The following is a 12,695-nucleotide window of genomic DNA, read 5'->3' as shown; positions in this document are numbered from 1 at the left end:
TTAATGATCCCTCCTAACACAGTTATTCTAGAAATTAACTGATGAATATTTGTACAATGCAATATTTGTACAAAGGTGGAGTATTACTTGATCTTCGGGAGCTGCCATCTGTCACACACACATGCATCTCTCAGATTTAAAGACTGCAACAAAGATTTTGGGCTTGGGAGGTTTAAGAAACTTTTGCAGAGCTCAGATTTTTTGTGTGTATGTGTTGCTGTTTTTATTACTCTTTTCTTATATTTTTATTCAGAATATAGCCCAAGTCTGTAACTGCTCTCAGTTGTTGTGGCTTTATTGGCCCTGTAGTTTGGGGTTATAGCACAAAGTGTCTATATAAAAGGTTCAGCACTGTTTAGAAGGTGTTAGTAATGAACTAGACATAATGTTTGAGTTTAAATTAAATTTGTTTTCTCCCATGTAGCCGAGTGTTGGTGACAGATTGAGAGAGAAGGAATAAACCACAACACTATGTTTTAAAGCAACCCAGTGGAACAGAGGGTATGTATATTTGTTTTCCGTGGTTCTCTTTAATTATCTTACAATTTCTGCGTCACATCTACTTTGACTGGGTTTAAAGGCAGGTTGCAGATTCATATATATCTAAAAAAGATGAGAATAAGGATGATATTCACCTGAGTCTGGTCTTAGCCAGTGCAAGCAGAAATGTGGATGCGGGGCTGTCCATAGTCAGCGGAGCATCCAGAGGGTACATCAGGGCTCCTGGTGGTCAGCAGAACCTTGAGTTGAGGGCTCACAGCTTCTGCGTTAGGAAGCTCTGCTTCTCTGCAGGTGAGGTACATGCTGAAAGGTCAACAAGTACCTCCAGCTCCCTACCTTCTGCCCATGTAACTCTGCTGATTGCCGTAGACAAACACTGGAGAAGGCAGTGCAGCCCCTCTGGCCTCAGGCGTCGCTTCAGCGAGAGGCTCTGGCTCTTGATTAACTCGTCCTGACAGGCATGGCCACTGCAGTCCATGGTGCACTCACCAATGGACTGAAATACCTGAATTCTCCAGGCCTGAACTCACTCTCTTTTTAGGCACATATCAAACTTCTTCAGCATGTGAACAGAGCTGGGCTCTCCAGCAGTCAATGACTCCGTAAAATGCGGAGATTGCATCTAATTCCACTGTTGAGTGTGAATTTCCTTCTCTTTCAGGACCTACCAACGCTGGTGAAGTCCCCTCTGTGAATGGCACAACAGAAGATGCTGTCCCAGTTCACCGTTGCTCCTTCCCACTGGCAACAGCCTAAGGAGAAGCTGTGTATAGGTGAGATGCTCAGCATCCATCAGCTGAAGTGATTAGCTTTTTGCTCCTTTCTATTAGAAGAGCCTTACCAATTGTGAATTGAACTGATAATTAGGAGCTCAGAAGCTTTATGGCCCATTGCTATATTTATACAAAGGTACTATGCTGTGTTACACAAGTCCATTGCTTCTGCATGGTTATCTTTTTTTCTCTTTCTTTCTCTCATTCTATTCTGTGGATTTTTACTCTTTGAATTACCTCCTGCTACATCTGGTGATTTGGGGCAGCTAAAATTGATCTCACCTGTGAATTGAACACTGTAGCTCTAAAGGTATCGCTGTGTCTCTGAGCGAGTCTCAGGATGGTGGTGGCACTTGTGCAGGTCATTGAAAGAGAATGGAGAACAACGGGGTGAACTCAATGTTGAATAATCATGTAACGTGGAGGTAATTCAAGGAACTAATCAGAGACAGACATAAAAAGAAGTTATCTCCTGGAATGCAGGAAGTCAGGTAGAATGAAAAAGCAAACCTGAAAACAGCGAATCTGTTTTACATCAGTGAAGGCAGAGGATCTTACCAGGGATTAGTTTGGCCATTGTCAGTGCTTGGTGCTGCAGATAACACCAGTTCCATAGCAACGAGTTTTTAACTTGAAATTCCTGGGTGCAAGGGTGCACATAAACTAGAAAATGGACTTGAGTTTTGCTGAGATCATTATAAACGAGCTTTATTTTATTTTCCGCCCACCATCCTGCTCAGCAAATGGACTTATTTCTGAAGTCCTTAATTAAGGATGAAAATTTAGTGTTAGGCAGATGCTGTCATTTTCTTCCTACCCCTCCAGCAAAAACCCACGTGTAATGTGCTGCCTTGGGCTCCGAGGCTGTAGGATGGGTTGTCGGTGATAAGCATCTGCAAAACCTGCAGCACATGCCCAGGGACTTGTAGTCAGATGAGTCATGTGTTGCATGGGCCAAGTTTAATCCCAGAGAGAATGTTACAACACAGGAAGAAACCCCTGAAAATAACAGGAATTGGTACAGTATTTGGGCCGTAAACACAGGTTAGAACAGTCTGGGTATTTGCTTTAATCCTCTCTGATTCTATTTTGAATTGCAATGTTCCTACTCGCTAAACCACTTTCCATTTTCACTCCGTTTTACCGTGACATAAGGAGGAGGGATATTTTGGAAACTGGAAAACTGCCACTTGCACCAGAATGGCATGCCACTAATTTTTTGCAGTTTTTTTGAACTGAGCATTGCCACTCCGAAAGCTCTGTCAGCTTCTTCTTCTTCTAGGATTCCCCACAGAGATCCCCACCCTCCTACAAGGCAGGACGTGCCCCAGGTTACGGGCCGTTTGTTCCTTTCTCTGCAGGCCGTGCTGCCTCAGAATCGGGCACTTTGAAATGATGAACTGAGTCTTTGAGGGGGTGAGAGAGTTTGGATTTATGGGCTCTTCCTCCCTTAGCCTGAACAGAACGGGTTCAGTGCGCCCAAACGTTGCCAAAAACCAGGAGTGGGAGCGTATCCTCAGCGTAGGCAGGATGAAAAATGGCACCACAATGTGTTTTGATGTAGTTTAGCATCATTTCAAGGAAAGGTCAAGCAAAAAGGTCCAACTTGCTGTGTGGCCAGTCTCCATGAAGGGTTTGGCTTTGTGGCAGCGAGGTGGCAAGGACCCATCTGCGTAGCACATGGGCTGGGTTGGAAGAGAGGTGCCTGGCCAGGAAAATGCCTGATGATTTCACTGAATTTCACTGAATTTTTAGAGTTGGAAGGGACCATAGAGATCATCTAGTCCAACTCCCAATGAGTTGGATGGACATTCAGTGGCTGGCCTTGCACAGTAGCTCATGGTGAAGCAACCTGAATGGTGGGTCAGAGCTGGAGATAAGGTTTGATGGGGTTTTTTCCTTTTTCACCCCATTATAATGAAATATTCCAGGGGTCTTGCTTTTACTTATGCTCTGCCATACGTTTGGGTATGGTTTAGCAGGCACGACAGGTAGCCAGGTTGAGGGAGAATCTCAAAATATATATACAGTAACATTGTGAAGCCTTTTTTAAAAGGCGTAAACAAATCTTACTTCTACTTCTTTATTTTTTTTTTCCCTTGAGCAGAAATTTGGGAAAGTCATTTAATGTCACCCAGTGAGTTTTAATGGAGGCTTGGAAGAAGAAATAAAAAACCCCTCCTGTGTCTGCTTGTTTCTTAGGTATGCCACATTACCCACAGCTAGTCTCACCACTCCCAGAGAAAGTTTGTGTAAGTCCTAAAATAATTTCATTCCGCTGGCCCACAAATATTCCCATTTGGTCAGCCTTATATAGAGTAATTACTGTTTAACATGGCACCGCAGCTGGGTCAGGGCTTATTTTGGGTTATGAGTTATAAAAAGCTGTTTGTTAAAAAAAAAAAAAAAAATTAAAAAAAAAATGACTGTGTTTGTCGATCTGTCATTCTAAACAAATGAGTCTAGAAACTTGTTAGTTTACTTATTCTTTTTTTTTTTACTTGTTTTGCTTTAAGAGGCAACGTTCATGAGGGCATCAGCATTAGTACCAAAGGCGTCCACCCATCTCCTCCTGGCTCCTTTAGATATGTCTGCACTTCAATTACCAAAAACATAATTGTTAGGTAGCCAGGTGTTGTGGTGATATTGAGTGAGTCTTGTGGGGTGGCACTTGCTCAGCAAAAAGGGGTCAAGGTTTGACCAGTGGAGAAACGGGAAGTTCATTTTCCTGGGCAGGTGAGAGGTGTGAGGGGTGGGAAGAAGCATCTTGAGGGAAACGTCTTGGCCCTGTGCTCTCATCCAAATAGGCCTTTGCATTTTATGTGCCTAAAGTGCTGTGCTCAGAGCAGGCAGTTCATTCCCACAGCTGTGCTGGGGTGTAATTAGCATTTTTTCAAGCCATGCTGAGTCCAACATCAAAGTTCCTTCTAATTTTAATAACTTTGATATAAATATATGTGCACGTATTTTATGTTTGTGCATATATGGGTATGTGTGTGTGTGTAGCTAGAAAAAAAGGAAATATGGCTATGTATATACATGTGTCACTTCTTATCTGCTACTAAAATACAGGTGTCTCTGTGGGAAACAAGTTGTTAAGCTGTTTATTGTACAAGAGTTCAGGAAGTTGAGAGTATTAGATTCACTTATACAATTTCCCATGCTGGGTTGGTCATTTCACCTCAAAAATTAGCATCCCAGCCTGTTTCACAGAAGACCCCAATATTTTTAGTAGTCATAGGAAAGAATGTTGTCCACTGGGACAGAGCAGGAGGCTGTGCATCAGGACTCAGGGTTTGGTTGTCTTTTTCTACTTATTTTATGGCCTGGGACAATTCTTAGCACTCTTTTGTGCCTCTGTTTAATAGCAAAATGGGACTAATAAGATTGAGTTACCTTGCATAGAACTATTTAAAGACAAAATTAAAGTTTGGAGACCTTTTACTAGCTTTTGGCATGAGAGAAATAGAGCAGTTATGAGAAGTATTCCTGTGGTTTGGCTTTATTAATGATACTGAACTTCTGGAGAAATTGTATTAATGAAACGGAGCCGGGAAACTAACCAGAAGCAGATAGACAGAAATCAAATCCCTTCATGGACAGTTATACAACGTGCTAAGTGAGGATGGCTGTATCCTTGGATTTTTTTTCTCGTGAAAAATGCTGCAATGCATATGGAAAATAGTTTCCTCTATAACAGAAATGAGAAGACGACCGACATTTCAGTAATTTTTAAGGCAAGACAAAGCTAAAAAGAAATACACTGGGAGCTATGAAAACCTTTCAAACTGGGGATCTGAAAACAAAATTGATTCTGGGAACGCAGGCTGTTGGCTCAGAAATGGCTCTCAGGTTTCTTGGCTCCTTGTTCTCCCATCAGCCATCCCAGACAGGTGGCCAATGGCAACCTGGAGGCCCTCGGGTCCAATCCTTGGACCAGAAGCAGATGCATCATGATAAGCAGAACCGGGGTAGGGAAATAGCACTATGGACATAATTTTTCCTCAGCTTGACCCTGTTGGATCATCCATTATATTTTTCCTTATATTAATGTATATTTTCTTCCTTTTACTCCAGGTTGTGCCCGCTCGGTGTTGGGAGTGAAGAAGCTCACACCCATCCTCTCTGCCTTTCTCACTGAGGACAGGTACAACGTGGTCACTCAGCACTGAACTTATTGCCAGGTAAGAGACCAAACCTTCCTCCCAGGGTGCAGCGAGCGCTCAAAAGTGAACTCACCCCCCTGATAGTCATAGCAGCATAGGTTATAACATACCCCATAGGTTATATCATACCAGATCTGCCTTTGTGGTGGAGATTTCCCACATGTTCATGGTAAGGATCTAATTATTTGTCCATCTACAGCAAATCTAATAGGTCCAGATAAACATTGTTGTGTAGGTGCTAACAGTAAGGAGAAATCAAGTTTGATGCCAGGCCGTCAGGGACCAAATCTTTTCCGTTGTAGGTTGCTTCTTGAATCAGTCTGAAAGAAATTCCATTTTATTTAAAAAGCTTTTATTGATTAAAAAGGCTTCGTTCATAAGCTCTGTCTTCTTGAGTGGTTGGAGCAGGCTTAACTCCTGATAGGAATTCTTATTTGAGTTCATTTTTATCATCTCGGTTGGTGCTAAATTTCATGCTTTTCTTCTCTGTAAAGGTATCTGGAAAAGAGACACATGGTTTAGAGATATAAAAAAAAAAAAAAGAAGTGCAGGTTTCCTTCCAGTCCATTAATTTTCTTTCATGGAGCTCTGTACCAGTTTGAGTGCACAATTGGGAGGAATCAAAACACAGACATCTAGACTATTACATAAGATCAAAAAGAGAGCAGATTTGTTTTGAAGCTGAGTATAATGTATTTGTCCGAAGTCGTGAACATTTTTGAGAGCTCAGAACACTCTTCCTGTTCTGCCTCAGGATGAAACTTAGATCATTCAAACTGGAGAGAGATCCCAAAATACTTGAAGCCATTTAAGTAACTGTAGACCTAATTCAAAGTCCTTACTGAGTGAGGCCAAGCAGGGATTTGAACCTGATTTTTATGCGCGTTCTTTACTTCTCTTTCTTCCTTTTAACTCGAAGCTCCATCTTATACTGAAGAAACCATCCCTGTGGGTTTCGTAAAAAGGGATTTATTCAGGTCAGACACTTAGGATTTTTTTTTTAACTGACCCAGTGTTTTGTGTCCAACCGCCCTCACCCCTGAAATAAACAGATTAGCTGTGGAAATTTCCAAAGAAAACAGTTTTAAGTTATAACTCTTCCCAGCCGAACCTGTGTACAACGTAAAGGACAGAGAGCAAGTGGCCTGTGCAGGCTGGGAAGATCTAGTGTTTAGGGGACAACATATATCCAATGTATGTGCATCCAACAGCAGCTGGGTTCATTGACCTCTTGCAGTCTGTATACACGTCTCTTAGGAGCAGGCTAGAAACTGGACTCACGGTCCTGAACAGAAAAGGAAACACCAGTTTTTCTTCCGTAGTCCGGATGCTGACTCACCTGTGTGGTGAAAGAAAATAGCCAAAGGGTTGCTATTTCACCAGTGTCCCAACGTGCCTGGGGATGTTTCATCAGCTCCCTTACTTGGGCAAGCTAAACTGCAAAGCGGTCTGAGGCCAGGTCAGTAGTTCCTCATGCTCAACTTGGTCATGCTCTTGGTGCCCTGGTGGCTGAGATCAGTAAGTTTTCTTTATTTAAAGCCACTGGCAATATCTAGTTGGTTTGCATTGGTCTTTCATTGATGCATGGTGTCAACTCAAGCCCATTTGGCTTGTAGTTGGAAACTTGTTCCAACTCACCTGCCTCTTCTCTGCGTCTGGGTCCAGACCTTGACCCCCTCTGTGGTAGGACCAGAAGAGCTGTCCCGCTGCTGCTGTGTTTCACTGCCCAGTAACGGGGTTTTGGTGGGGTGGGGAGAGCTGAGCTGACAGGGATGCTGCAAGAGGAAGGAATTTCTGAGGGCTGGCAGTGAGCGAGCAGCACTGTGGTGGTAGCTGACTCTCACCACCCATCCTGGTTCGAGCCAGGGAAACTTCCTCTGGCCTTGTGGAGCATTTCCGTGCTCTCCAGGCCTCCAGATACCTCAAGATCAAGCAGCTTTCTAATTTTCACTGAATTTCACTGAATTTTTAGAGTTGGAAGGGACCATAGAGATCATCTAGTCCAACTCCCCTGATGAAGCAGGATTGCCTAGAGCTTGTCAGAGCATGTTACTCAGGAGCATCCCGGTGGCTTTTGAAAATCTCCAAAGAAGGGGACTCCACACCCTCCCTGGGCAGCCTGTTCCAGGGCTCTGGCACCCTCACTGTGAAGAATTTTTTTCTCATATTTGAGTGGAACTTCTTAATGTTCCAACTTGTGCCTGTTGCCCCTCATCCTCTCACTGGGAACCACTGAAAAGAGTCTGGCTCCCTCCTCCTTCAACCCACCCTTGAGATGCTTGTCAGCATTGATAAGGTCTCCCCTCAGCCTTCTCTTCTCCAGACTAAAGAGTCCCAGCTCTCTCAGTCTTTCTTCATAAGGGAGATGCTCCAATCCTTGAATCATCTTTGTTGCCCTTCGCTGGGCAACAGCTGGGTAATAGTTCATCACTCATGGTAGTGCAGGCAAGATTTCTCCCCTGTTGTACACCTTTTCCTTGTTTTCAGAGCCTCATGAGTACCGAGGTGGGGACATTAGCTTGTGCCTCTGGGTGAGTGCTGGGGCGGGATGCTGATGCTCCTTGAATCGTGCGGCCTTGCCTGCAAGGTGGGGACCTGAGCTTCTCCTCAGGTAGAGCCTGGCCTGAAGCTGGGGATCGGGGCGTGCAGAGGCTGCCTTTGGCTGGCAGCTCCCCTCAGCTCTGCTTTGCCATCAGTCTGCCATCTCCACTCACCTCTGCCGGCGTGGCCAGCGTGGCTAATCCGCCCTTATCTGAATGCAGAGACATCGGCGGCAGGAGATGGAATGCAAATGTAGCATCGCGCAGCCCCGTTCCTTCTTGCAAACTATTGATTACGTGTCCGATTTGCTCTCCCCTGATAATAGCCCATAGGCAGAAGCCAATAGGGCGAGGAGGAGGAGAAGCTGTCACGGTCGTTCGATGGAGCTGGGGAGCCAATGAGAGGAGAAAGCCCGTGGATTGGGCTGGGGGAGAGCAAGGCTGGGGGAACTGTCTTAGCAACAGCAGAAAGCCACTCTTTCTCCCTCCCACCCTGCAACCATGCTGGAAAGTTCCTGATGATGTTCCTTAATGTATTTGTCTCGCTCACGCCAAGTTTGGACGTGATTTGTGTGACTTTGCCGCAGGTGCCGGTTTGCCCCTTTTCTTCGTGATCCTTTGGAAAGAGTAGAAGGGAATCTTTTCTTTGTCTGTCCTACTAAAACAAACCAGTGAGCTCAAGGTAAAGGCGTCTGCTGCCGGATTCATTTCTGTGCAAGCCCTGAGAACACAAATGAGTTTTGTATTGTCTTTTTGTGCTTGGTATTTTCCTCTTGACATCTTTCCAAGACAGTCTGTTGCTGAAACAGTCAGTTTCTTGCCAGTCTGTTGTGACGGCGGGAGCTGGACACCTTGACTGTAGTCTCATCTCTGCGAAGGAGTCCTTAGATGAAGCCAGGTGAATCCCTATCCTTGAAAATCCAGATCACTTCCTCAGGTTGCTGGGCTCCCTGGTCTGGGAATGAGAAGAAAATTTTTCTCAGTTGAGCCCTCCCTGTGATCTGTGGGCTGAGAAAAGCCAGTCCAAGGCACCATACTGCTTTGCCTCTTATCTTTTATCTGCCTTACAGCAGGAAATGTTCTTTCTGTCTCTCTGCCTCTCTCATGGTCAATCTATCATTGGTTTAACCAAGCGAAAATGAAAATGGCAGTTAAATTTGTCCGAACCTTTTGAACATTTATTGGAACCAAACATTGGCACTTTCAGCACTCCCTTGAAAATGACCTTCGTTGTCCTCCCCTCACCTGCTGCCTCCTCCTGCTCATAAGCATTCACACGTTTATCTCACTATTTGCATGCTGATAATAGACATAGATTTTGTTAGTCCTGCATCTGTCGAGACGGCGGGGACAATAATAGAAGCACCGTCGGGACCAATATATATTGGTCTTAGGAGTGTGTCCAATAATGTCTGGGTCAGGGAGCCTTTAACTGCAGTGTCAGGGAATTTAGTCAGCTGTCATCGCTTCTTAATTAAAAATAGCTGAGACTCACTTACATTCCATTGCTGTGCGTTAGCTCATTTGTCATCTTGTCCTCTGCTCCCCAGCAAACCCCCCTAAACACCTTCAGACCCAGACAATGGATAGAAACGCTTGCAGCAGGTAAGAAGACAAGGGAGCAGATAACCCATGGTGTAAGATGCTCTTTAGGTCAAGAGTTTGCAGGAGTTTAGTGGGATTCAAAGGGGATGGGGATACGTAACAGCTCAGTATGAAAAGTACTCTGTGTATGTATTTTATTTATATAAAACTTGCCTCTGCACAGGCATGTGTTGGGAATAAATCAAGCAGGAACTGTCCTGGGGTTACCAGAAACTTTCCGTGGGGTCAAACCAACTTATGTTTTTCCATCTTGAGTTTCCAGCATCTTCCTCTGGTCCAGTGTTCTCAAAGACTGAATGTTTTTTCAGTATGATCCAGTCAGACCTTTCTTATGTACATAAGCGATTGGATTCCTAATTCCTCGCTAAATGGAATTTAGTGGTATCTGTGATTGCTATCACCTTCCAGTAGGTTTCACTAATTTATTTGTGATATTCCTAAGGGGGACAGGGAGATGGGAGGTTACACAGAGGTTCAGGAGCTGCAGAGGGAAATAAATAGCATGCTGTAATATCATTACTGAAAGAAAATGTATCCCCCTCCCCCTGCCAAAAAAAGAATTTATTGTGATTCTAACTAATGCTTGGAGCCAAGGGACAGTTTTGGCATAGGGAGAATTTTTCTGGCTTCCTTTTTACAAGTAAATCAGAGGTGGAAGGGCATTAAACCGACTAACTTCCTGAACTGGAAGTTGCATCCGGATTACCATATTTAATTGTCTGTGATTGACCTATCTTCCATGCGTTTTGCTAATCCATTTTTGAAGCTGTTTATATGTTTGGCCTCCACTGCGTTGGGTGGTGATGAATCCCACCATTAAATCACATATTGTTTGAAAAAGTTCATCCAGGATGTCCTGTACAATGCTATCAATCTGTCCAGTGAGTCAATGGACGGCTGTTGCCAGGGCTTTGGATTCCCTCAGCCCCAAATAGGTGCTAATTCCCCTTGGGACCACATCCAGCCTTTCCACCGGAGAAGGGAAGCAGCACCAGACCTCCTGTGCTTCACCACCCAACGTGGGCTGCAGGGGACTAGTTTTAGCTCCCACACGGGGCAGCTTCCACAGTCCCACCACTAAATGGTGATTTTTCTGGTGATTTCCCTCAGGACTGTGTTCCCAATGACTTGGTTGAAGAAGATCCAGTGTTGCTCGTTGATGGCACATGCATCTTGTGGGATATGCCCGGATTAATTTAAGATGTTCTCTTCAATCTGGTTAGTTTTTTCTGAGTCCAGTTGAAGAAAGCCATAGAACAGTTGATAGGAATAAAGAGGGAAGCCCCACCGCTTTGACTCGGTATTTTGGGGGGATTTTGGGTTACTCCGAGGTGTGCTGGCACAGGAAATCGGAAGCAACAGGTAACAGCTCAGCTGAACCCCAAAGCCTCAAGCTAAGGACAGACTTTCATGTTAGTGGAGACATTTTCAGACTGCAGATTTTTTTTTTTTTTTAAACTAATTAAGCTCTGATGACTTCAGCTGTATTTTCAGCCTCTGATTAAGGCCATGATACTAATTAAACTCTTGAATTATTAAAAATGCAAATAGTCAGACCTGTGTGCAACAGCAGACTTGTGTTGCCGTGCTCCAGGACGGCAGTGGGAATATTTGGCAGAGTCCCTCGTGGTGACAAGTTTTTCTTTTCTTTTTTTTTTTTTAAATATGAAATGGCTGCACTCGATGCAGAACAAAAACTGTCAGCTGCTGGGGTAAATGTCTCAACTGCCTTGCAGCTAGACAAGTAAGTTTGATTAAAACTCAGCAAAGTTTTGGAAGGAACTCTGGGTCTCTTGACATCCCAACAGTGGCCTTTTCACTCAATAGGCTGTTGGGATTGAAATACCATCTAGTCCTTAGAGAGCGAGTCTGCTTTCAGTAGCAAAGCTGTTGGAGCTGCATTTAAGCAGAGTTCAAGAGCATGATAAATTATTTAGGTCTCTAGCTGTCCTCCCGGATCCTCTCTCTGGCATCCCCTACGATGAAACACACACCTTCAGTGGGCTGTATATACCAGGAGGTCTGATTGTGGCCTTTCCTTCAGTCCAGGTGTCTTTTGGTTGTGGCTCTGCTAAACAGTAGGGATCTGAAGGACATCTTGATCTCTTTACTGTCGACATCCTAGCAGGCACCAAGCACCTCTTCTGAGTAATAACCGTCCTTGTGTACAAATACATCTTTTGAAGTAGGATTTTGTAATCATAAGTAGGTCTCGTCTCCAGATGGATAGTCCTGCAGAAGTGCAACGAGCTGGTCTGTGAGGTAAGATGGAGCTCTGGAGGCTGGGAGTTGGGCGAGCAAGTGTTGCCTGTCACTGCTCACCAGTGTCGATGTCTAACCTGGATTTCTGTGTTTATTATAAAAGGTTCTGCTCAGCTCCAGAGCTGAGAGCTCCAGTGATACCTTGAGTACCACTTCTGCCTCACTGCCTATACCCTGGTCAGTCTTTTGGATGTGCAGCCCTTCTCCTGGCTGGGGCAGTGGCCCGTGGGACTCGGAAGCATCTATCCCATCCTGGAGCCCTTTTGCCTTGTCGTTACGGAGGCTCTGCTGGATCTGGCAGCTTTTGCAGGCAGTACCAGCTGGGATGTTAGAGGGATATGCCAGTAGGCAGTCTAGTTATAACCTGCCCAGAGGGAAGTTTCTTCCTAGTGCCTATTTAATTCATAATAAAGACATAAATTAAAAAAAAAAGGTGCACAAGACACTATTCAAATGCAGCAAGTGCACGTCGCGTTGAATAAACTGGAACCCTGGCTGGTGCGAAGTGACAGCAATTTATTGGAGTTACTTATCAGATAAAACCATGACCCAGTGTCTGCAGTGAGTCCAGCCAATGGCAGGTGTGATGGTAAAGCTATGGCATTTTTTGCTTCCCCTCTCAACTGTCCTTTCAGCGTGTTAAAACAAAGAAATAAGTGGTCATTACTTTACCTATGACAACTGATTTTTTTCATCCTTCTGCTATAATGGGCTGCAGGTGTTTCACAGCCAGCCCAAGCTAATAAGGACAGACATTCTGGCTGCACGCCAAAATTATAAAACTGTCCAGGGAGAGAAGAGAAGAAAAGAAAAGACAAGGGGCGGGGGTGGGGTGGGGGGGGGGGGGG

The 12,695-nt window shown here is 44.6% G+C and overlaps 1 long non-coding RNA gene across 1 annotated transcript in view; it reads left to right on the top strand.

Moving 5' to 3' along the window:
- The first annotated feature begins 422 nt into the window (after positions 1–422).
- LOC106886757 overlaps positions 423–12,695 on the top strand; it is a 35,903-nt gene continuing 23,630 nt past the window's right edge. Inside the window, exons 1-3 of the long non-coding RNA XR_001411731.1 lie at positions 423–501; positions 1,163–1,274; positions 5,352–5,458. This is a non-coding gene — a long non-coding RNA (uncharacterized LOC106886757). The remainder of the gene's footprint in view (positions 502–1,162; positions 1,275–5,351; positions 5,459–12,695) is intronic.

Source organism: Calidris pugnax, unplaced genomic scaffold (assembly GCF_001431845.1).
Source record: "Calidris pugnax isolate Ruff unplaced genomic scaffold, ASM143184v1 scaffold92, whole genome shotgun sequence".
Taxonomy (NCBI): Eukaryota; Metazoa; Chordata; class Aves; order Charadriiformes; family Scolopacidae; genus Calidris; species Calidris pugnax.
The sequence above is the reverse complement of the archived record's forward strand: the minus strand, read 5'-3'. Positions and strand labels throughout refer to the sequence as shown.